Below are 24,062 nucleotides of genomic sequence, written 5' to 3'. Positions count from 1 at the left end.
ACCTTTTTTTATTTTCAAATTCTGGGTTACGCAGCCACAGTTGGGGTAGTGCTTTGTAAAACTATTCTGAGAGGAATGATTAATAATCTACCATCCACCTTCATTAACTGTATGGGTTTCTCTACATAAACAGTTACTTTGTGGCAAACTGGGGTGTAAAACTACCCTACACTAGTCTGCCATGCACTAAAGGTTTGTCTACACGGCAATTAAACACCTGCAGCTGGCCCGAGTCAGCTGACTTGGGATCATGGAGCTGTAAAATTGCTACATAGATAGTTCAGGCTCAGGCTGGAACCTGGCCTCTGGGACACTGTGAGGTGGGAGGGTCCCAGATCCTGAGTGTCTACGTTGCCGATTTGCAGCCCAAGCTCTGCAACCCCAAGTCAGCTGACTAAGGCCCAGCCACGGGTGTTAAATTGCAGTGTAGCCATACCCCCAGCGTCTGTGTGAATCCTGCGAAGTTCCTCGGGCTCTTTAATGTATGTCAACAGGGTCCACACAGGTGGTGCACAGCAGGCTAGTGCAGGGTATATCTAACCCCCAGCGTGCCACGAACTAAATGTTCGTGTAGACAAGCCCTGTGAGAGTTGCTGATGAGTGGTGTCCCTGGTAATATATAGCAGTTCCAGGGCTATTTTTACATGCAGGTAGCAGACATTTGTAGATGATTGTCATACTGGCTCTACCCTAGCTAGTACTATGAGGACAAACTAGACATGTATGCTCCGGTGCATCTTCTGAGGTCTTCATTTCTGCACTCCTTTACTATTCACAGTGGTTAACAAGAAAAGAATTATAAAGGGGCAGCCACACGATAACTTGTATTTTGGGGTTATTGTTAAAATTTAAAAAACAAGCACTTTGAAGAGGGATCACCAAGCGCCTGTTGTGCAGTGGAGTCAATGCAGTTAGAACTGGAGAAGAACCTTTAGATCAGCTCATGTATCTTCTTCCTCACACTAACTCCTGGGGTGTTTTGCCAATCCTAATTTTAGAAGAATTGAAACAATGAGGCTTCTGCTACTTCAGGACACAATTCTGGTCCTTCCAGGACTATGTAATGTAATGAAAGAAGATTTAAACAAATCTTCTGGATCAGGTTTCATGGACTGAAAAAAGAGAACATTTAATATGAGTTTTCTACCTTTGCTCTGCTGCTTTCCACAGCTTGGCACCTTTAGGGGGAATAAAACAATATGCCATGGCTTCCTCCTCTCTGCTGATGTATTGGTTTGTTTTTCTAAATCATCCAGCCAATTATAGGGACTTTACACAGTATGGAATCTGTAAAATATTGTTTTATTACATACAGAGTTGTATTTCAATTTTCCTTTGTTCTCAAGTCGAGCACTAGATGAGTAGCTGTAACTCTGCAATAAGCAAAGTTGTACCCACTGTATTTCTCAAATGTCCTTTCATTAAGAAACCATAGTGTCACTGGCCTAAGTGAAAGTGTGATTTCCCAGTTCTGCTCTGGGATCAAATAAAGGTGGGGGAACTCAGTGGCACTATTCCAAGCTATGCTTGCTTGTTCTTTCCTTAGAGAGAAAGTGTGTATGTGTGTTTTCAGAACATGATAGTGGACTGTACTTCTTGATTTCATCTCCCACTACGTGGGGTTTGATCGCACTCATGGGTTCTGCTGGGCTTGGCTTCCCTAAGTGGGGCTTAGATGCCCTGCTGAGCTCTGCTAAGCATTTTGAATTTAGATCCTTTTTGACTTGGGGGAAAAGAATAAGTGAAAATACAGAACCAAACCGTATTCTCCCAAGCCCACCCACTTGTGCCTCTGAAATTAGATGTCTCACAGAGCGTGCAGATCTTTATAACACGGTTGTGTCTCTCCTTTATTACATATCTTGAACAGTAAAATAGGTGATACTTAGTGTATTATCACTGGTCATCTGAGTTAACCCCAGACAGGCTCTCTGCAGACTCATGGTATGTCTTCACAACCCACCGGATCAACGGGCAGCAATGGATCCAGTGGGGATCGATTTATCATGTCTAGTCTAGACACGATAATTTGACACCCCCCCCCCCAAAGCGCTCTCCCGTCGACTCCTGCACTCCAGTGCTGGGAGAGGTGCAGGCAAAGTTGACAGGGGAGCGGCAGACACCACGGTAAGTCGATCTAAGTACGTCGACTTCAGCTACATTATTCACTTAGTTGAAGTTGTGTAATTTAGATCAATTCTAAATTCTATGAACTACCCGCCTCTGATGGTATTGCTGGGGAATCACCTACAATGGAATGGACATGAACAAGCACCGGAAGAAGAATAGGCAGTTACCTTTTGTAGCTGCTGTTCTTTGAGATGTGTTGCTCATGTCCATTCCATGACCTGTCCTCCTTCCCCTCTGTCAGAGTTCTGGCAAGAAGGAACTGAGGGAGGGGGGATCCGGCGGCACCCCTTATGCTGGTGCATACGCGCATTGTGCCAGAGGGCACCAGAGCCAGTCCCCTATGGATACCACTGAAGGGAAAACTTCCAGCACTGGTGCATGTGGCAACACACACCTACAATGGAATGAACATGAGCAACACATCTCGAAGAACAATAGTTATAAAAGGTAACTGTCTTTTCTTCAGCATGTCATTTGATTATATCTGGAATTGCATGAATTTGATCATTTCAGTGGTTTCTGATGATGAATGTGTACTGCCTTTTTAAAAATTAATGTAGTTCTTGTCAATGGCATCCAGTTCACAGCACTAGTATTTAAACCCACTATCCCAAAAGTAGCGTCCAAAAAGTTTTGTCGAAATGGAATAGAACACCCTTCTTAAACTTAAACGTATTTATCACATGTTTTGGTGATACAAAATTCACTCTCCTTTAATGGAAAGTATAACGCCTAATGAGATTTAGGTGTTCTGTTTTTGAATATAGGGACCTACGAGATGTGAAGTGCTACACTAAAATGGATTAGGGACCTATCAATGGAAGGAGGAGAAGATTGTTGTTGACACCTAAGTTTCTTCCTAACTACTTAGTAATTTACATTCAGTAGGAGCTTCAAAAGCACTTGAGTGACTTAGGTACAGAAGTTTAGACTTTTATGAGGCTTGTGCTCCCAAGTCAGTAAGACGCTTTTAAAAATTCCACTAACTGATTTTACTTCTATCTCATTACACTGTGTTTGAACAGATATATTTAAAATGGTCAAAATAAGCCATTCATGAATTTTGGAACATTTTGTTACTCACTCATCTGAAAACCCATGGCAAACAAACTGTGATGTGCAGTATTTTATTACTCTGATACTTGTATTATGCAGTATCTCAACTTACACACATTTTGTGTAGTTTACTAATAATACACAATCTTTCCTGCTATTCAAATAGATCTGTGTCAACCTTGTACTAAGCGTGTTCAGGAATTTTATCTGGTGTCAATATGGTTTTTGCATTTTATTTTCTATTTAGTACAGATTTCCCATCTGAAGACTATTTATCTTTTATGGCAATGTTCATGGTTGGGTAGAATTTCTGGCTTTGTTATACTTTTCAATACCAACACCCCAATGAGATCCTGTGGATTATGCTTAACATTTCTGACTTCCTGTTGTACAATGTTATGACACAATGTCCTGGGTATAGAATCCCAATTTATGCAGCAATTTATTCTGTATGATTCCAACAACTTTTTAATCTTGGAGGTTCTATACAAAATGTTACATGCCCCTGTCCACATTCAGGAGTCAGGATACACTAACTTCAGAGGCTACAATTGCTCTTCTTCCAGGGCTTCTCAGATTCAAGAGCATCCAGCATTAGGACAAAGGAGAAAAGCCAACAGCTAGAGGAAGCTGCCAACAACCCCCATGTTCCAGAAGGAAAAGAAACAAAATCGAAGCCTTGTCAATGGATGAAGAAGATTCTTAAGGTGCCACAAGTCCTCCTTTTCTTTTTGCAGACACAGACTAACACGGCTGCTACTCTGAAACCTGTCAGAAGGGAATAGAAATTTCTCAGCCATAGTGTTGCATTAATGTTTGAGAGCGCAAATGGTTTATGTGTCTGTATATAGGTATATCTGTATTCTCTATCTTAATATTTTATACTGCTACCCATCACTAGTATCTGAGTGCCTTCCAGGTAAAATCAATAGCAATAGCAAAATCCCTAATGGACTTCATGGACTCTGGCATTTCTCTCTCTTTTGGGGGTCAAAGCTTTTTCTGGATAGTGTTTGTAGGTGTTTTTGTGGGAGGAGGGGTAGAGGTTTGGGGCTAAAAGGGTGTTTGAATTGTGAATATTACTTATGGTGGAAAGGTTTTTTGAAGAGGAAGGTTTGCATCATTCCTAAAAATAGGCTGTGGATTCATCTGACCACCTCTGGAAGTTTTCTTTCATAGTTGGATCCCCTCAACAGAATATTCTCTTCACAGCTTGCAAGCTCTTAGGCCTGAGCTTTGTGATTTGCATTATTGCACAGGAGCACAGGTGTCATGGGAATTCATAGATCAAAATCTGGTCTTTGATGAATCTAGGGCTTGATCCATTAATTGCTTTGAAAATTAGGACCAAGTCCTTAAACTGGCATTGGAAATTGACTGGGAGCCAGTGGAGGGATTTGAGCACAGGTCTGATGTTCTCATAGTGGCCTGAGCCACAGAAAAAGTAAGCAGCCATATTCTGTACCAGCTGGAGTCTGTGCATCGTCTTCAGATTGAGCTTCAGATGCAGTGAGTTACAGTAATTCAGCCTGGAAGTGACAAATGCCTGGACCACTGTGGTCCTCATCTGGGATGGATGAAGCTTGCTAGCAAGCTGGAAGTGAAATAATGCATTTTTGGAAATTGATGCTACCTGGTCATCCAAGCTTAGTGAGAAGTTAAACAGTACCCCAAAGCTTCACACCACTTTGATGAATGGGAGTTGTATACCTTCAGTAGAAGGTGGAGACAACATATTAGCCAGATCTTTAGTCTTGTCTGGGTTGTTTCAGCTAGATGATCTTCATACAAGAGCTAATTTCCCATAGGCAACATCCTGACATTTTAGTAGTGGCAGTGTTTGCATCAGTTGAGAATTATATGAGAGAACTGAGAGAGATACACACTCTATGGGTTTGGTTGCTAGCGTTATGCCAATTACACTGAAATATTGAACTCATAGAGTGTGTGTGTCTCTCACAGTTATCTCATGTAGATACTGAAGAGAAGCAGGGACAGTATGATTTTTGTGGAACCTCACAGCTGAGGGCCTTGGGAGAGGAGAAGCAGTTACCCATCACCTCTCTGAGTTCTGCTGGAGATGCATGATTGGAGTCACTAGTGCTGGACCATCTGCTCCTGCTGTGTCATGTAGGTGAGTTAGTAATACCTTGCGGTTAGAGTATTCATTTGTAAAGTGGCTTGGAATCAAAAGTGCTATAATAAATTATGATGGAATGATCATGAGAGCATAGTTAAAGTTTCGTCAGAGATTAATTTAACAGAGTAACATAATATTGCTGTAGATGATATACAGATGTACAATATATAGAAGAATCTGAAGAGTATGCATGTTCAATTAAGACATTAAGTATAGTTTTAATTAGCTCATGTTATGTTGCTATCTCAACTCCTATTATCAATTAATCATTTTAATGGGAATTTTATAGCTATCACTCCAAAATGAAGTATCGTACTTGTACATTTTGTTCAGAAAAATACTGTCCAGGAAAGAGATACCTTTCTACAAATGAGGCAATTCCCACTTGATTTTTAAGACGTTAAAGAGAAAAACTTTATATTATAACATTAAAGGCAGACAATTTGTTTTAATCACTTGCCAAAACAGCTGAAAATAATTATTAATTAATAGGAAACACAGAGTTTTAGCTTCCCACGCTCTCCAAAGGGGTTTTTGTCACAGCTTGCATCTGGATTTATGGATTATTTAGATACAGCACAAGTGGGCACAATAGAGCAAAGATTGGGGGGGTTTTAATTCATTGTAAGCGTTCCCCCGGCTTCCTCTTAAATTGGTTCAGTTTAAAGTTATCTGTTCTTTTTCTGGCTTTGTTTGAAACAAAAAATGCTGTGCCAACTCAACGTTAACTAGAAAGGGAAGTGAAGTTAGTTTACGAAAAGCGTGCACGCATGCATAATAACGCAATGCCTCTTTCACATTGTATCTTTAGCGCTGTGTCCAGAAGGTACGAGGCAACTTTTTCACATCTCATCTCATAAATAAAAGATATTTCAAAAGTCTTTTTATAAGACTCAGTTCCAAGAAGGCTGAGGTTGAGGCACAGTGGGGGAGGACATAATTGTCAGAATGTTGACTGGATTGGAAATCTAATTCTCCCACACACAGTACTGGCAAAATGTTGAGGCTGGAGAGAGCAGTTTTCAGTAAATAAAAGGGGAGGATGAATATTGCACAGTCTGAGATTACAACATCAAAGAAGAACAACAGCTCGCACAAGTATGATGGCATGAGACTTCATCATGGAGACGTATACAGTTACTGCACATTTTGTCACATAAAAGAATGAAAGGCTAGGACCTTTAAAATATAGTATCAAAAGTATTTAAACATGACCAGACCACGGCAAAGTGTTACCTCATGTTAACTGAGAATCTTAAAACATCTTAATTATTTCTAACAAAGAGAGCTGTTGTCAGTGTATCTGTTCTCTTTTATGTATTCTAGCAAGTGTGGAATTTTTGTGTACTCTAAAATATTGTGGCATAAATGTGACAAGTGTAATAGCTTTGTATGTTTTCCATCAGTCACCATATTTTTTATGACCAGTGAAACAGCATTGTTTGCCTATACTTCTGCCACCTATACTTGCAAAGGTTACTTGCTATGACTTTGGTAAGATGGCACTATGGCACATGGCCTGCTCTCCTATTGAATGACTGGCTCCCATAGTTCTGAGGCCTGGTGATGGACCATTTAGATGCTGCCAGTCCATTAGATTAGCTGCTATGATCTATGTTCAGGTATAGAAAGTCAAGAAGCAGACACAAGTTATATCGATGAAAGGCCAAAGATATTTGTCATGGTTGTTTACCAGCAGTTTTAGATTGGTTGGTATCCTCGCTAGGGCAGTTGCTAGGGATCTGAGTTATCATTGTTCATGACCAAGCCACTGAAGTCCGAGAATAAGATTTGACCCCATATTTGTAGCTGGGAAGGAAATTTTCCTTCCTGAAGTTAGGTTGTGCCTTCCGATAGCGTCTTTTGAGAATTTCATATGACTTGGTGCTTAGGGGGTTGGACTGGTCCTGCTCTGGTTTTTTACAAGTAGTTTGGGGTCAGCAACAGTTAAAGGCTGCAGAAATGTTGCTGATAGCTTCCCTCCTGTGCGAAACTTGTGCTATAGAGCCTGTGGGGGTACATGGTTTATCCTAAAGTCTAAAAGTTCAGAAATTGTTGGGAACTGAGATAGGAGCCCATGAGATTTCTTGTCTTTCTTACCAGCCCAGCTCTCCTTAATTTGTGAGATCTGATAAAATTGCAACATAAACTGCTATGGCTGGTGGCCATATATTAACAAACTAGCCAGACTGTTTTTTTTCACTTCATGTATTTATTATTTGTATTTGCTAGGCACTGTATGTCGATACAGTAAGAGACGGTCCTTGCACTGAAGAGTTTACCAGACAAAGTATCATCCCCACATCACAGATGGGAAATCGAGGTGCAGAGAGATCAAGTGACTTATCCAAGGTCATATAGGAAATCTGTGGCAGAGCTGGGAATAGAGCACATGTTTCTTGAAGCCCACTCCAATGCCTTAACCATGAGACCCATTCCCTTCCTCTCTACACTAATTGCTTACTTATTTTACATTAAGAATGCACAGAAAGACCCAGAGTTATCAACTCTGTTCACAGTTCTTTCTCAAAAGGGAAACAAATTCTCCTGACAGGTGCAACTTTTATTCATTTCAGGTGGGATGAATTGTAACTCATGCAATAAACCAAGCGTCCCTGCCCTCCTGTTCTTTGTCTACCTACCATTGCATATACTGAGCAGTCTGGAGATCATTAATGAATTATTAGCCAAGTCCAAAATTATAAGTGGAGTTCAATTGTGAAGGCTTCAGGTATATTGTGATCAGTTATGAAGGAAGTTAATAGGCTGCTTTTGGTCAGTTGTGATTATAACTTCTCCTAACAGAGAATGTCCGTTTTGCAGCTCACAAGATAGCTGGAAATTGTTATTTTTAATACACTTTCTGGTATTGCTACCTGAAATAAAAAAATATATATACCATCTATTTTTCTCCTTATAACCGTCTTTGTAAAGCATAATTAGAGGGAATACAATTTACATCCTCTCCATTGGAAATGTCTTCTCACATGTGAATGCCAAGGGCAGAACTTATTTTAGTGAGGGATTCAGATTAATTTTATGCATTGCAAATAGGAACATAGAAGCCAGTTCTATGCTACTGTTCTTATTTCTGTACTTTGTGGTTTGGATTTTCTATGTACTACTTCAAATTGTTAGACATTACCGATCTACAGGCAGAGTTTAAGAATGAATGAATTAATAGGGAGAAATTGAAGTTCCATTGGAGAAGGAGAAGGACATGTTCCCTCTCTCACAGCAAAAGGGAAGACACATGGAAGGATGGACTTGTGGTTAAGGAATTCCAGTCCAATGCAAGAAATCTGGGTTCAATTCCCACCTCTGCTACAGGTTTCCTATGTGACTTTTGACAAGTCACCTCCTTGTGCTCAGTTCTCCATCTGTATTTTTTTTTAAGGATGAATACTACTTTACGCCACAGGGATATTGGGAGATTAAATCAATAAATACAATAGAGGTGCTTGAATTTTATGGTTATGGGGAGCAAAATAGTACTTAGCTAGAATTACAATCAGGAACATTTTTTGAAAAGCACTTATAAAACATTGCAATTCCGTATGTCTGTGTGTGTTTGGATAAAAGGCATTTTAAAATTTTCATATTTTAACATTAAGATCTGCCTTTATCTCTTCTTGTATTTGGAAAGACTGTGGATGAAATTCTATTTGATTATGTCAAGTATCAGGGTGTAGCCGTGTTAGTCTGTATCCACAAAAACAACAAGGAGTCTGGTGGCACCTTAAAGACTAACAGATTTATTTGGACATAAGCTTTCATGAGTAAAACACCACTTCTTCAGATGCAACTGAAGAAGTTGCATCTGAAGAAGTTGTGTTTTACCCACGGAAGCTTATGCCCAAATAAATCTGTTAGTCTTTAAGGTGCCACCAGACTCCTTGTTGTACTTGATTATGTGTGTCACAAAGCAGAATTTGGCTTTCTCATATTGTTGTCTTATGATCTCATGAAGAAGGGAAACAGCAAATATAAAATACTTGAGAAAAAAAAAAACTGACAAAAAGCTATTTTTTGCCATAGAGAGAGAGATATACATTGTCCCAGGAAGTAAAATGCCATTATGTAAGAAGGAGGCATTCCTGTAGAAGATCCAGATCTTTCAGATTTTAAAAATTTTCATGTGTGACAAGTAACTGTTATTAGTTGCTGCCATTTGGCCATCTATCTTATGATACTGCCGATTGGTCACAAAACTGGCTCCCGTGTATCAGTTTAAATTTATAAAGCACTTTGGGGATGTGAGACTGTAAATAGAGGCTGTATCATTATTACAAATATAACAATCTGTGATTACAGAACTGAAAAGAAGTTTCCATATCCACCTAGGAAAAAAATCCAACTGGTTTTGAGTTAAGCAATTACTGTGGGTCTTCTAGCAAGCAAGCCATACTGTGAGTATCTGGAAAAGGCCCCTTTTAATAGAAACACTTAGGCAACCTTAAGAATATGTATTTCCATGCCTCCGGCTACTAAAAAGGAAGATGGTGTAGAAACCTAACCTATTTCGGCAACGGGTGAATGGAGAGATTGGGCCTAGCCTAACCTTTTGCTTTTTCAGAAATAACATAATACTTCCAATGATATGTTATTGGCCTACACACACTTTGGGGATCTCTAGCATTTAACTTCAAAATCCAGACTGGATCTTTCTGTACAATACTATCACATTTTCAGTCACTGTGGACGTTCAAACTGGAACTCCCTTGGTATCTAAGAGAGTAGCTGCTTGTTTAGGAGTGTGGGGAAGAATTCTAAGATCGAAAATAGGTACGATATCTGTAAGATAAGAAACAAGAATGGAAAAAACATTGGGGTGGAAATGAACTTTTTCAGTCTTTATATATCATAAATAAGTAAAGAGGCAGAGATAATTTTTTTTCTCTTTGCAACGTTGTCTTTAAAAGGAAATCCATAGAAAGAAATGTACAGACCTACTTATGAAATGAGCACAAACTTTAAAAAAATATGACAAGATATTCTTTTTGCTATGTTTCCTTTTTCCATCTCTGAAAAGTGTCATTTTGGATATTTGGATATTTGAATACTGAATGAGTACTGCAGAACCTTGATGCTAAATCAGAGGAAAATAGGATATTATAATTTAGGACTTATTAAAATTGAGTTTGAGGAAATAAGAAATGTCCCTAATACTTTCTGACATGCAACAATTCTGTATTCCTGGATATTAATTCTAAGATTCCTATGGAATTAAGAGGGTGCCTCTGAAGCACTACTTCACTCGCAGACTTGCAGAAAACATAATCCAAAGCAGGAGGTGACCAAGGACCGTGGTGAGCAGGATTTAACTCAAGTATGAGTGTGTTTTGGGGGAGGGGGAGGGGAAATCCTTGGGTAGACTTGGCCAAAGTGAATTTAATTAATATACTTTTACTGGGAGAGCTGATGGTTAAAGGATGATGATTGTACGCTACGCCACAAATTCAACTGAGTTAGTAATAATAGGAACGGTGAGTAAAGTTACATTCTGACCAAGCTGTTTGGGAAGGGGATCTAGGTAATATTTGCCATAAATTGATCTCTTCAATCCATAGTTGGACTACCAACCTGGTCACAAAAAGCATCAACATAATTCGTACCTTTATTGGCAGTATCAGCAGTGAAACCAAGGATGGGGACGGACATAACTTTTTAACTTTTCACACTTAGAATTAGTCCCTCTAAATCTGGGTTGAAACACACCTTTGGGAAAGTTTAGACTGTTATTGTCTGTACTGCTTTTTGTCAAGAAACAGAGGATCTCAGTTTCCAGTTCTATTAATCCAGCACCTTTAAAAGCCAAAAATGCACTTCTAAAATGTTATCTTTATATTTTTTTTTAAATACCTTGAATGAAAATCAATAGATGGCCATATTTTAGTGAATGTGAAAGAAGGGTCTCCCTGATAGACAATAGGATGAGTATCTCGCACCATTTAGGAAGGTGGTCATGAAGAATACTCCAAATCAAAGCTAAAAGCAAGATGTCAGCCACTCGGTGACAAAGTAAGCAGCCCCCTTAAATGTTTACTAGCAGGGAAAAAAATCAGTGATTAAAGTTCTATTTTTCCCTTTTTTTGCTTTTCTTCAAAAAGTCCCTGAGACCATTTTGCGGAGGGAGGATAAGAGTCATAGACTTTAAGGTCAGAAGGAACCATCATGATCGTCTAGTCTGACCTCCTGCACAACACAGGCCACAGAATCTCACCCACCCACTCCTGTAATAAACGCCTAACCTATGTCTGAGCTACTGAAGTCCTCAGATCACGGTTTAAAGACTTCAAGGTGCAGAGAATCCTCCAGCAAATGACCCGTGCCCCACACTGCAGAGGAAGGCAAAAAAAAACCCAGGGCCTCTGCCCTAGAGGAAAATTCTGACCCCAAATAGAGTGATCAGCTAAACCCTGAGCATGTGGGCAAGACTCACCAGCCAGACACCCAGGAAAGAATTCTCTGTAGTAACTCAGATCCCACCCCATCTAGCATCCCATCACAGGCCATTGGGCATATTTACCGAGTGGGGAAGGGGGATAAGATATTTTAGCAGGGACTAAGCAAGACTATGGAGTTTTTAGAAAACACAGCTTAAACGCAAGAGTTGGTTGGTTGGTAGTTGGACCATTGCATGTTACAGCTCCTTGTTAGGGAGGTTCTGATGCTCCCAGGGACTACAGAGGAGGGTGGCTGCTCTGCTACCTTGAAGAGGGAGCAACCTCACCACACATTGATGCCTGATCAGCTCTACTAGAGTTCTGAGGGAGGGCCTGAGTCTAATGACAGCCATTGTGCCTAGCCCCTGTGTAGGGTACAAGGGGGGGAAATGCTCTCTACCTTCCTTATGCATCCACATAGCAACTGGGCATAATCTGGCCTGTTGGTTTCAATTATGTCAGTGAACAACACCTGACAGCTCATGGGTTTTTCTCTAAAGTGTCACCAGACCAGGGGACCTTTTCTATATCACTTTATAGTCTGTAAGTAAGGAATAACAGTAATCCAGAATAAAAGGGTGGGAGACAATATGGAGGCTCCAGATGACTGAGTTTAATATCTTAAATCCTTACTTCAGAAGGGAAAGGCCTCCTGCCTTCAGTTCCCCTTTAGCTGCGGAAACACTCCTGGTTATGTGCTGCACTATCGAAAATAAACATTTTTAAAAACGAGAGCTTGCTTAAAAATGGAGTTGCATTCTTACAAGAGAACTGAAAGCAAGCTCAGTGTAACCACTGTGGCATTGTCTGAATTTGTCACACTTCTTGCCTATTTTTGTTCTTAAGATCCTAAATTGATGACTCGTTCAGTATATTAAGGTCTGAAGTATTCTCTTCAATTAATAAAGCTATTTTTATGCTAGTAAACTTAAGTCCTCCTCCTAGGTCAGTGGAAAATCAGTGTCTTGGGCCCCAGAATATAGATAAGCTACTAGTGTGGGTTCGAAGACTTAAAACAATCATGCTTAAATCTGACACATTGCATTCCAAGCTCTTTATTTTGTTTCTCGGTTAATAGGTGCTTAAACTATTTGGCAAAGAGCCAGTGAGATCTGCTGGTCAGATCATGGGACAGGGAATCAGGTCAGAAGTCCTAGGCTGTAACTAATCCCAGCTTGCTCAATAACTAGGTGACTTGCTCATAGTCTACAACTTCACTCTGCTTACTTCTTCTGCTAATGGGGGATAATACTTTACCAACCCTCATGGGTACTAAAGCTCAACTTAATATCCTTGTACAACACTTTGAAACCCTCTATGACAGGTGTTATAGAAGTGCCTAACTGTGTGGGAGTTTTTAATGGATATTGTTGTAGGGTAAGAGTGTGCTATTTTCCAACAGCCTCTTCTCAGGCCACTCCCTGAATAATGTGGATCCCTTTAAAAAGCCTCAGCTTCATGTGGGCTCGCATTAAAACGAGAGAGAGAGAGGAAGAAAAGTCAAGCCTTCATTATCTCACTACTTTTTTCCCCAATTGCCAGCATATACTTTGGGCAGTGTGATGGCTACTGTGCTACCTCTGTGTAGAAGTTTTAGCATAGCAGCTTTGACGGAAATCACTGGAGTTGGTACTTTAATGGGGACTCACTTGTAGAGCCCTGCGCAGATACAAAATTTGTATCCTCAACTGGTCCGCGATCAGCAAACATGATCTGTGGATATCTGCATCCGGATATTCACAGATATAAGGCAGATATCCACAGATTTGCGGGGCTCTACTCACTTGGCCTAATTTGTCATTGAATCACTTTTGAGGTGCCATGCACTTTCTTTTTGATTAATATCTTTAAAATGTGTTCTACGTGATCTATAGCTGGAGAATCTCATGTGAAAAAATGGATTGACCCAATAACTTTAATTTATGAACACACCTGCAGTTTGCTGCCATAGTAGCATTGCTCTGAAATACCCTTTTTTTAACACATAGCGAAGGTTTTGTCAGCATCTGGACTAATGAGTTGTTATAACATGGTAATAGAAAATGTACAGTGTGACTGGCTGATCTCAAACCAATTGTAATCTGCCCATCGCTTAAGTGAAGATTATTTTGTGTCTTAATTTCTGCAGTTCTTTCTCCTGCTTTTGTATTTTAAGTGATGATGATATAAACAATGTACTGGAAAGAGCAGTTACATGGATAACCTTGCTGCACCAAAATTGTTGTTTTAACAATTGATTCTTAGGAGGTTTTTCTGTTCTAATTAATTTTATTTTGATTTAGTACATAGAACATACATTCATCTAAGATGCCAGTTTTCATTTAATAAGATAATTTCTTTGCTTATTTATTCATTTAAAAGCGATTCAGTGCAAGTTATTGATTTGTTTTTGGAAATTCTTTATTGTTAAGAGGTTTATTTACATGTATTATTTTGAGTGGAGTCAGTATATTAACAATTTTCTGTCATGAACATTAAAATATCAGAATAATTTAAATGTAGTATAATTAGTTTGTTTGATAAATTAACCTAAGAAACATAAATTAGGCTTGTATACCTCTTATGTAGTTTGTTTAGTACATTCTCACTTCAGAGTGTATGACACATTGATATGTATAGTAAAATAAATATTAATAGAATAATGAAGCATTAAATCATATTCTGAAAAAACCCCACATATGGTAAAGCATTTCTAACTAACCTATACAGTACATAACATTTGAAAGGAGAAATTATGTGTTTAGTATTGAAATATCCCACCACATACTGAAACTTTAAGTGTAAACTGCCACTTTCTGAATATCACATATTGAAATACTTGTGGTGCATAGCGAAATGTATATTACATAGTGTAAAATATATAGTGAAACCCAGTTGATGTGTAATGAGACACCATATGAGGGTGTAGTGACTTATCAGTCCCATGTCACTAACCTTAATTTCATGGTTTACTTTTTCTGGGTCAGAGAGGAAGGCACTTTGGAGATCAGAGCTGATATTATGCTGTAAAGTGCACATCTGACTGTACCCACTGGAGCTAGTGAACTGCTTTTACAATAGCAATTCTGTTAATAGTAGTAATAATCTAACACTTGTATAGTGCTCCCCACCAAAGGATTTCAAAATGTATAATGAACGTCAATAACTACAGTATCATTACACCCTAGTGAGGGAGGAAGTCTTATCCCATTTCACTGAGGGGGAGAATTTAGGCCCAAATTTTCAAAAACGTCTACCAATTCTTGGTGCCCAACATGAGACGCCTAGAGACAGATTTCAGAAGTTCTGAGTACACACAACACTAATTGAAGTCAGTGGGAGTTGTGAGTGTTCAGCATCTCTGAAATCAGTCACTAGTGCCCAGATCCATAAAGGTGTATTAGGCTCCTAACTTCCATTGGTTTCAAATACATTTGTGGATCGAAGTGTTTCACATTGGGCCCCTAAGGACTGGCCACTTTTGAAAATGTGGCTGTAGGTGACTTGTCCAAGGACCCAGGAAGTCTGTGGGAGAGCAGGACGTCTTGAACCTTCCAATTCTGTGCATGTCCTTTTGTAAAACAAAAAAACCAATCAACCAAAGAAAACCCAACAAGCATCTACTTTAAGGACCATTTACAGTATATCCCTCCCTTTTTTCTGTTAATATTTCTGCTGGGTTTGGGCCAAATTCTATTTATGCAACCAAACATCTGCACCGTGCAGGGGAGCAGACGTGCTGGTTAGTGCATCCACTTTCCAAGAAATCCTGCTGCTGCAGGGTAGTATTTCACACAGCAGCCTTACTCATTGCTTTATCGGGGCACTCTTTAGCTGTTGCTTTTAGCAGGTTTCAGTTGCTCACAGCTCATTGGCAAACAGCTTGTTCCTGAGGGCATCATTTTAGGTGCATTCTAGCTTTGGAGATAGCTTTTCCCCTCTCCTTGTCAATCACAATCCCATGTATGTTAACCAGATGCATTTTTTAGCTGAGTCTCTATTACTGTCTTGAGCACCATGGCTAGGCTATGATGGGCCACTCAATTTGCAGCCCAGACTGCTTGCTTGAACTGGTCAAAAATTTTAAAACAAAAAAAAGGGACAAATCTTTGTGAAAATTTTCATGAAAAATGTACATGTTTTTCAGGCAGCTCTTCTGCTTGCACTCAGTTTGGGGCTGACACCACTTTTCCCTGATTATGCACCAGCAAGCCAAAGGCAGGATATATCCCTTAATATTTATGAAAGTGATAACTGTAGAAGTTTCTCTCCTTGTAATCTCCTTACTGTCTTGATAGGAGAGGTTCCATTTGAAGACGTCAGCCTCATCATGGGATTTAACGATATCAATGTCCTTTGCTAAATTAAAACAAAACAGGTCATGTTCTAATTGAAAGGAAGAAATTCCAGAGTTCATGATTATTGTGTAATAGTCACACATCATGGGTGGCTGTTGGTACAAGGCAACGCACACCCGGAGTTTGAGGTTAATACATATTGACCTCTCCCCCTGGAATTGCTCAAATATTGCCAACACTGTTCAAACTGTCAGAGTTGTGCTAGGGAACAGGCAGAACTGGAGGGACAACTCTATTTTAGGGGTATGACATTTATTGGGCTGGTTGGGTAAGAGTACTCACCCTTCCTTCTCATCTGTCTTTTAAGTATTACTATGGAGTGATTAGTTCATGTGAGGAAATGGCACAGAGAAACTAAACTGCAACAACCAGTTTAATTTCACTTATTACCAAGTAGAATCTTAACTGAGGTTCCAAAAGAAGATGAAAAGCAGGTTTATCATTTACTCGCCATGATTTAAAAGCACCAAGGAGACTAAACATAAGATTCACTCCCAATATTAATTCCACCTTTTTGTGGTTTGAGGAGGAGACAAAAGGGTAGGTTTAATTTGCATATGTACTAGGACTAAAAGTCTTGTCAACAGTGGAGTTTTCTCCCCCCACCCCACCCCACCCAACTGTTTTAATCATTTTAAGGGCAATATATCAATCAGAATTTCTGAAACAAGATTCAAAGTAAACATGTTGTTATGTACCATGCCATCAATGCCAAAATTAATCTTAATAAAATTAATCTTGTATAAAGATGGAGGGGGAAGGTGTGGTGAATAAATGAGAATGATCAAATAAAATGTTAAGTACCTGAAAATTAACCCTATAAGCTAACAATATTAGGCATGAATATTTGAAGGGCCAGCCCACACTATTCATTAAAGGTGCAGCTGAGGAGGGGATGGGTGTTCCCTATAAAGGAGCAGGCTCTCAGCAAGGAAGGGGTAGCAGGGTGTGTTCAGGAAGAGGCTGCTAGAGTATTCTGGGAGGGGAAACCTGCTGGGCAGAAAGCCCTGGGAGCCAGGGCTCAGCTAAGAGAGCAAGGAAGAATCTTGCAGTAAGCCCTTAAGCAGGAGGGACTGAGAGAGGCAAAAAGGAAAATCCCCTGAAAGCTGTAGCCCAGGATGGCCTGTGGAGCTGTTTGTGTGTGTGTGCACCTGTGCGCAACTGTGCCTGGAAAAAGACTCTGGATGTGTGGGTCCTTCAGTGGCTGGAGACAAGCCACTACCTTACAAGAAGAATCAAAATTATTAGGAGACCTCACAAATCAACAGATTTTAAGTTCTGAAGGGACCATTGCGACTATCTGATCTGACCTCCTGCTTTACAGTCCTTTCAATTTTGTCCACGTCATCGAGGTTGAACTACATCTTATCTTTTAGAAAGACACCCAACCTTGATTTCAATATCTCAGCTGGTGACTCCTCCTCACTAAATTGTGCCAGTGCTAATCACACCTCCTCAAAAGGGGTAAAATAGAAGTGTATCATTTATCCCCTTTGGGAATAGCTCAGGAAACCCAAGAACATGGACTTCGCAGGTATTAGCAGTAACTTTGATGAGAACAACACATGTCTTAGGGCATGTCTTCATTGGCAACATTAAGGCACTGCCACAGCAGCGCTTTCACGTGGCTCGCGTAGTCGCAGCAGAGCACTAGGAGAGAGCTCTCCCAGTACTCTCAAAAAACCCACCTCCACGAGGGGCGCGGCTCCCAGCACTGAGAGTGCGCTCCCAGCACTGGTGCGCAGTCTACATTGGCACTTTACAGCGCTGAAACTTGCAGCATTCAGGGGGGTTCTTTTTCAGACCCCTGAGCGAGAAAGTTGCAGCGCTGTAAAGTGCCACTGTAGACAAGCCCTCAAGCTAAGTTTTTGCAGAATGATTGTGTAGTGATGGAGACTTGTCTGTAGGACCCTATCTCATTTGTGGCAGAAGTTGGAAGGTGCGTACCTACTGCAGGTACTGGGATGGGTGGGCCTAGGCCCATGAGCTCAATCGAGGCGGAGGAACCACTGAACCCAGGCCACAAATCAAGTCTTGGGACAACAAATGAAAAAAACAGGAATGGGAGTGAGGGTTGAAAATCAGAGAACCAGAAGGGAACACTGAGCAGAGAACCCTGACAGCACTCGCTGCTCCTTAGAGATGCCTGAGGAGTCAGTGGACATGGCCAAGAGGATCTCTGTTCAGAGGAGTAATTTAACAAGGGACTGGAAATAGGCCTTACAGTTGTAGAATAACCCCCACCATACAGATTCCTCTTGCTGGTGTGATGGATGACCATCTTAGCCAGCCCCAGGAGGAGGTTGTTGAGGAGATCTCGTGACTGAGGGGCAAAGGATGGGGTGTGCCAGGATCAGAAGATATGGGGAAAAGTGCAGCTAGAACCTCAGTAAGAGGTTCTGAAGGAGCTGGAAGAGGGACTGCAGGCTGGTGCCCTCTATATAGACATGTGCCAGGGCTTCCCTTTCACTGCAGAAGGGACAGGTGTCAGGGAACTCTGTGAATCATGCCAGATCTGCTCCTGTGCTAATGGCTCCAGGGAGGAGCCATTAACTAATATTCCCAGCAGGCTGTGAGACCTAGGTAGAATACAAGATGGCCCACCAGGTGGTAGCAGGTCCCACCACTTGGAGATGGGATGGGATATGTGGATGAGGAAGCAGATGGTAAGGACCACAAGTATATACAGATGTTCTTGGGGGGTGAATTAGAGATGGGCCAGCTGGATGGCATGTCAGGGGTGGCTGGGGAGGCTCACAGGGCAGGGGCCTGAAGATAAGCTCCAGAAGGCCCAGATAGGTGAATGCCCTCTTGCAGGACTCTCTCAAGAAAAGCAAGAGAAGAAGTGGGCAAGGCCTCACCTCCTGGAGCCGACAATGGAATCGCACAGGGTGGACAGCCCCATGTGCTGGCTGAGTGAGGCTAGGTCCACCCAGTGCCTCTGATCATAGTTGAGGAAGGCTGGTGGCACTAATCAGGACCCTTCTGGTGCAGCAGTGGCGACTCCAGCACCTGCACACAAGGATGTGGATTGTGTATTAGGGGTTCCGTGAGGAAATCTTCCCCCTCAGTGGCTGCTGCAGACCTGGCGGCTGAAAGTAGCTTCCAGGTCCTGAGGAGGTCCTGGAAGAAGACCAACAGCTCAGAGAGGTCTTGGGGAGACCATTCTTATGAAGATAAAACAGCTGCCAATATGACCACTGGATCTCTTGGAGGTGGTGGAGGAAGGCATGCACCAGTATGCTCTATGCTGGATTAAGACCCCTGTAAAGGCGTCTCTGTAGGTGGAACATGTGGATCTGGCTGCAGCTACAGACCAGGTCCTGTCTGCCATCTCCCAGGAGGAATCTAAGAACACCCACAGAAGAACCAGGGCACCCTGGCCAGAAAAAGGCCAGATCATCTTCTGGAGTCTGGACAGTGTCCTCTGGTGTAGGCTCACAATGTTGAACCGGTGCCAGAGCATGGACTGGAGTAGCTGGTTGATCAGCAGCACCCTCCCCCAAAGACACCAGAGCAGCCCCATCCACCTCCACAACTAGTCAGACACCCTGGCCTCCAGCTCAATCCAGTTCTTCAGAGGGGAGACATCAGTAGCAAAAAGGTACATGTCAAGATAAAGCAGAGGAACTGTGCCCCACCAGAAGGCACAGAACATGAGTGGGAGGGGGAGCCCACATTCCACCCATGCTGATCAGGCCAGAGTTCTTGACCCAGTTGACCTGGGCAGAAGAGAATGCTGTATAGAAGCCTTGGCAAGTCTCCATCCACATCAAGTCTCCTGGGTCCAGGGCGATGAGGAGCACATCGTCTTATATGCCAAGTGTGGCCAAACTGTGGCTTGTGAGCCACATGCAGCTCTTTTACAGTTAAAATGCGGCTTGCTGAGCCCCCCCAAACACAACCCCCATTCTCCACCTACCAGACTGGGCGAGGTTGCGGGAGCTCGAGCTTCTGCTCTGTGGCATGGTGATGGGACTAGAGGCTTCTGTCCTGCAGCGAGGTGGTGGGACTAGGGGTTTCTGCCCTGCAGGGAGGGGAATCTAAGGGCCTTAACCCCATGGGGGTGGGGCAGAAGCCCTGTGCTCCGGCAGATGCTGCACCACAGGGAAGGCTGTGTGTGTCTTGTGGCTCTCGAACTTCTGAAGATTATTGTATGTGGCTCAGAGAGTCAGTAAGTTTGGCCACTCCTGGTATGTGCTGACAGGGACCACCCACAAGTCTGGGTCTTGAAGCACCAACCCTATCATCCTCTTACAGGAGATGGAGGAAGGGCTTGATGGTGATGGCATACAGGTGGCTGGACAGTGGGCCTGATGTACTCCCCAAATGAAGGTGATAGGTTCAGTCAAGGTCCAGTTGAGCTTCATCAGACACTCTGCATGGGTGTACAGCATCTGGAGAACCCCTACAAAGTGGGAACCCAAGCCAAATGCCTGCAGAGTGCCCATGAGATACCCATGATCCACCCTGTTGAACGTCTTCTCCCAGTCGAGGAACAGGAGGGTGAGTGACAGACCATCCCTATATGCTATCTGGAGAGGGTCCCAGACCAGACAGAGATTATCAAGATGGTCTGGACTGGGATGATAAAGGTTTGGTCAGCTGCAGCTAGTTGGCTTTCACTGTGACTGAAATGGCCAGTACTATGTGCCGAGGATCAATACTGGGTGCCAATTCCTCAGAATGCAGCAGGGCAAGCACAGCCCACCTGCACAACAGAGGTAATATCCCATTCCCAAAGGACTAGGTCCACACAGAGGCATGGTCTGGATGAAGGATGTCCCAGAATGTGCAGGAGAACTCCAGGGTCAGCCTGTTTATCTCCAGAGATTTGTTGGTGGGCCACCAAAAACTCAGCCTGAGTGAGGGGATGCTCTAGTTCAGAGGTGGGCAAACTACAGCCCGTGGGCCACATCTGGCCTGCGGGACCCGCTGGCCCGGCCCCTGAGCTCCTGGCCCTGGAGGCTAGCCCCTGGCCCCTCCTCCTCTGTTCCCCCTCCCGGGCAGCCTCACCTCACTGCACCCCCGGCGCAATGCTCTGGGGGTGGGGGAGGCTGCGAGCTCCTGGAGCAGCGCAGCTGCAGCGCCTGGCCTGACCCGGTACTCTGTGCTGCACGGCGCGGTTGTAGCACCACCAGCCACCGGAGCTCCAGGCAGCGTGGTAAGGGGGCAGTTGGGGGTTGGATAGAGGGCAGGGGAGTTCAAGGGGGTGGTCAGGGGCTGGGGGTGTGGATAGGTTCGGGGCGGTCAGGGGACATGAAACAGGAGGGTCGTATGGGGGTAGGGGTCCCGGGAGGGCAGTCAGGAAGGAGAGGAGGGGTTGGATGGGGCGGTGGAGGGCAGTCAGGGGCGGGGAGTCTGGAGCGGTCAGGGGATAGGGAGCAGGGGGTGTTGGATGGGGTAGAAATCCTGGGGGGGGGCCATCAGGGAGCGAGAAGGGGGGGGGTCGGATAGAGTTCTGGGGCCTGGCCATGCCTGGCTGTTTGGGGAGGCATAGCCTCCCCAGCTGGCCCTCCATACAATTTTGGAAACTCGATGTGGCCCTCAGACCAAAAAAGTTTGCCCACCCCTGCTCTAGTTGGTCCCAGACACCCACATTGACCTTATGGAGTTCATCCCACAGGACTTTGCCCACTTCAGTGTCAGTCAGGTCTGGAGAGAAGAGGCTGGAGTAGAAAGCCTTGGCCCTTTCCCACATCGCCACTGGATCCGTAAGAGGTGTGCCATTTGCTTCCAAGAAGCAAGTAATGTGCTTTTTGGCACCCCTCTTTTTCTCTGCCTCTGCCAGGTCAGCCAGAACTCTTGGAAAGACACCACAAAGCCCACATCCTCCAATCAGCTGCTGTTAAAATGCCAGTAGGCCAGCCTGGGCTGCCCGGGCATCAATGAGACTGTTGTGGTCACCAGGTGGTGGTTAGATAATGGGTATGGGCTGATGATGGAGGAGTGCACCAGCAAAATGCTAAATTGAGAAATGCTGAGTGTGGCATGACTGAGTGTCTTCCACCTGGATGTAAATAAACGTGGCAGAGTCATCTAGGGGGTGGCCATGCCAGATGTTCACCAGGGAGTGATGGTCCAGTGATCTCCCTGAGGACATCTGCAGCAGCCTGGCACTTCTCTCTCCCAATGCCGTCCCGCATGTTCAGGATGGTGTTTAAGTCCTTGTACAGGACTAGGCACTTGTGGGGATCCAAGATGCTTAGGAAGGCATATACCTGCCATTAGAACTTCATCCACTCTGGGCCTGGTATTGGGACATAGACGTTAAAAGGGTAAAGGATCAGCCTGTCCACACAGATCTAGCGGTGCAGCCAGCGACCAGGCACAAGCTCAGCAACCTTTGGTACTTCGGGCCATAGGTCCAGGGAGAACAGGGTCGCCACTCTGCCCAAGAACTCAGTGATGTGGCTGAAGTACACCCAGTCCCCCGACTCCAGCCACCAGCTGGCTTCAATGGCCTGGATTGGAGTGAGTCTTCTGCAGGAAGATCACAGAGTGTCCCTCCACCCTAAGGAAGGAGGGTACCTGGCATCTGCAGAGACTCACTTTAAAGCTGCTGATGTTTTGAGATACACTGGTGGTAGGTCTCACTTGTGGGTTTGACAATCCTCCCAGCTGGTGACAACGCCACTCACCCCAGCAAGCCATGGTCGATCCCAAAGTTGACAAGGGAATTGTGGAAGCTGCGAGCCCATTGATAGGCTGCGGAACACCACCCGTGGGTCTCTTTTTCCTTCCACAAAAAAGTCCTCCCACCCTGGAGGATGAGATCAAAATCCCCCACTGCTGGAGAGCAAGTTTCACCTTCCTTCTGAAGCCTCAAGTGTCATCCAGGAACTGGCACAGCTCATCCCATAGTGCAGTGTGGGCCAAAAGGGCCATAGACTTGAATGAGCCCACAGGCTCCCAGGCATCCTCCAGCTGGCCCCCATCAGCATCCCCATGGCCTTTGGGCAGGGGTGTAGTTTCCTCTCTCTCAACGGTGACAGAACCCTGGTGCAGCATGACCCACTTTCCATGGTTTACTTTTCCCCCAATAGAGGAGTGAGCGGCAGAAGGAGCATAGCAGCCCCTGATGGAGCAGGGAAGGGAAACACAAATACCACCTCCTGAGGGTCACCCCATCAGGAAGGGAGGATGACAGCCCCAGTAGTTGGAAGGGGAAAAAGGAGGGGTTGGGAGTGGTATTAGCATCCACAGTGACTGAGCTGCCAAGGTGCAGCACTATCTCATGGGTCGAATGGGCAGGGGACCTCTTGATAATGCTGGACTTGGGCACCAAGTTGGGCTCGGCACTCCTAGCCTTGAAATCAGACAGAAGATTGAGGGTGTTGGGTGTCCCCCAAAAGCTCCAGGAACTACAGCTCCATTACAGGTGGGGCACCCCAGAAAGCTTTGTGCCCAGATGCTTGGCTCTGGCCTTTGCCTCAATGGACTCAGCACCTTTGAACTTGGCACCATCCACAGCTGGGGAGGATGGAAAGGGCATGGGCACCCCAGAAGTAAGAGCAGCAGCATCCCAGGCAGTAGGCTGGGAAAGGGAATGAGGAAAAGGGGGAGCTGTGACGGACTGGCAAAGCATCATTCTCTCCTGGGCTAGAGGGATCACTCTCAGGGCCTTAGTCTCCACGAAGATGGCTGGAAAGCCTACACGTTCTGAAATGGGCACCCTGCAGAGCTTGTGGTGGGGACAGCAGAAGGAGCCTTGTGGGCAGGGCTCTTGCCCTTTTTCCTGCCTTGGCCCTTTTTGCTGACTGAACGGGGTACGTTGGCAGTGGTTGGAGACTTGGCAGCGGAGTCCCTACCTGTGCCTTTTGCTACTGCCCTAGTGGGGGTGCTGAGCTGCCAGCAGAGGTGTTGGTAGCTATGGGGATGGATGAAGGAGAAAGCTGAGCTGGGGTGACGACAGCGGCTGGGGATCCTTCTCCTTCAGTGTCCCTTCCCTTT

The sequence above is a fragment of the Chelonia mydas genome, chromosome 3 (assembly GCF_015237465.2).
Source record: "Chelonia mydas isolate rCheMyd1 chromosome 3, rCheMyd1.pri.v2, whole genome shotgun sequence".
NCBI lineage: Eukaryota > Metazoa > Chordata > Testudines > Cheloniidae > Chelonia > Chelonia mydas.
This window is presented reverse-complemented; position numbering follows the sequence as displayed.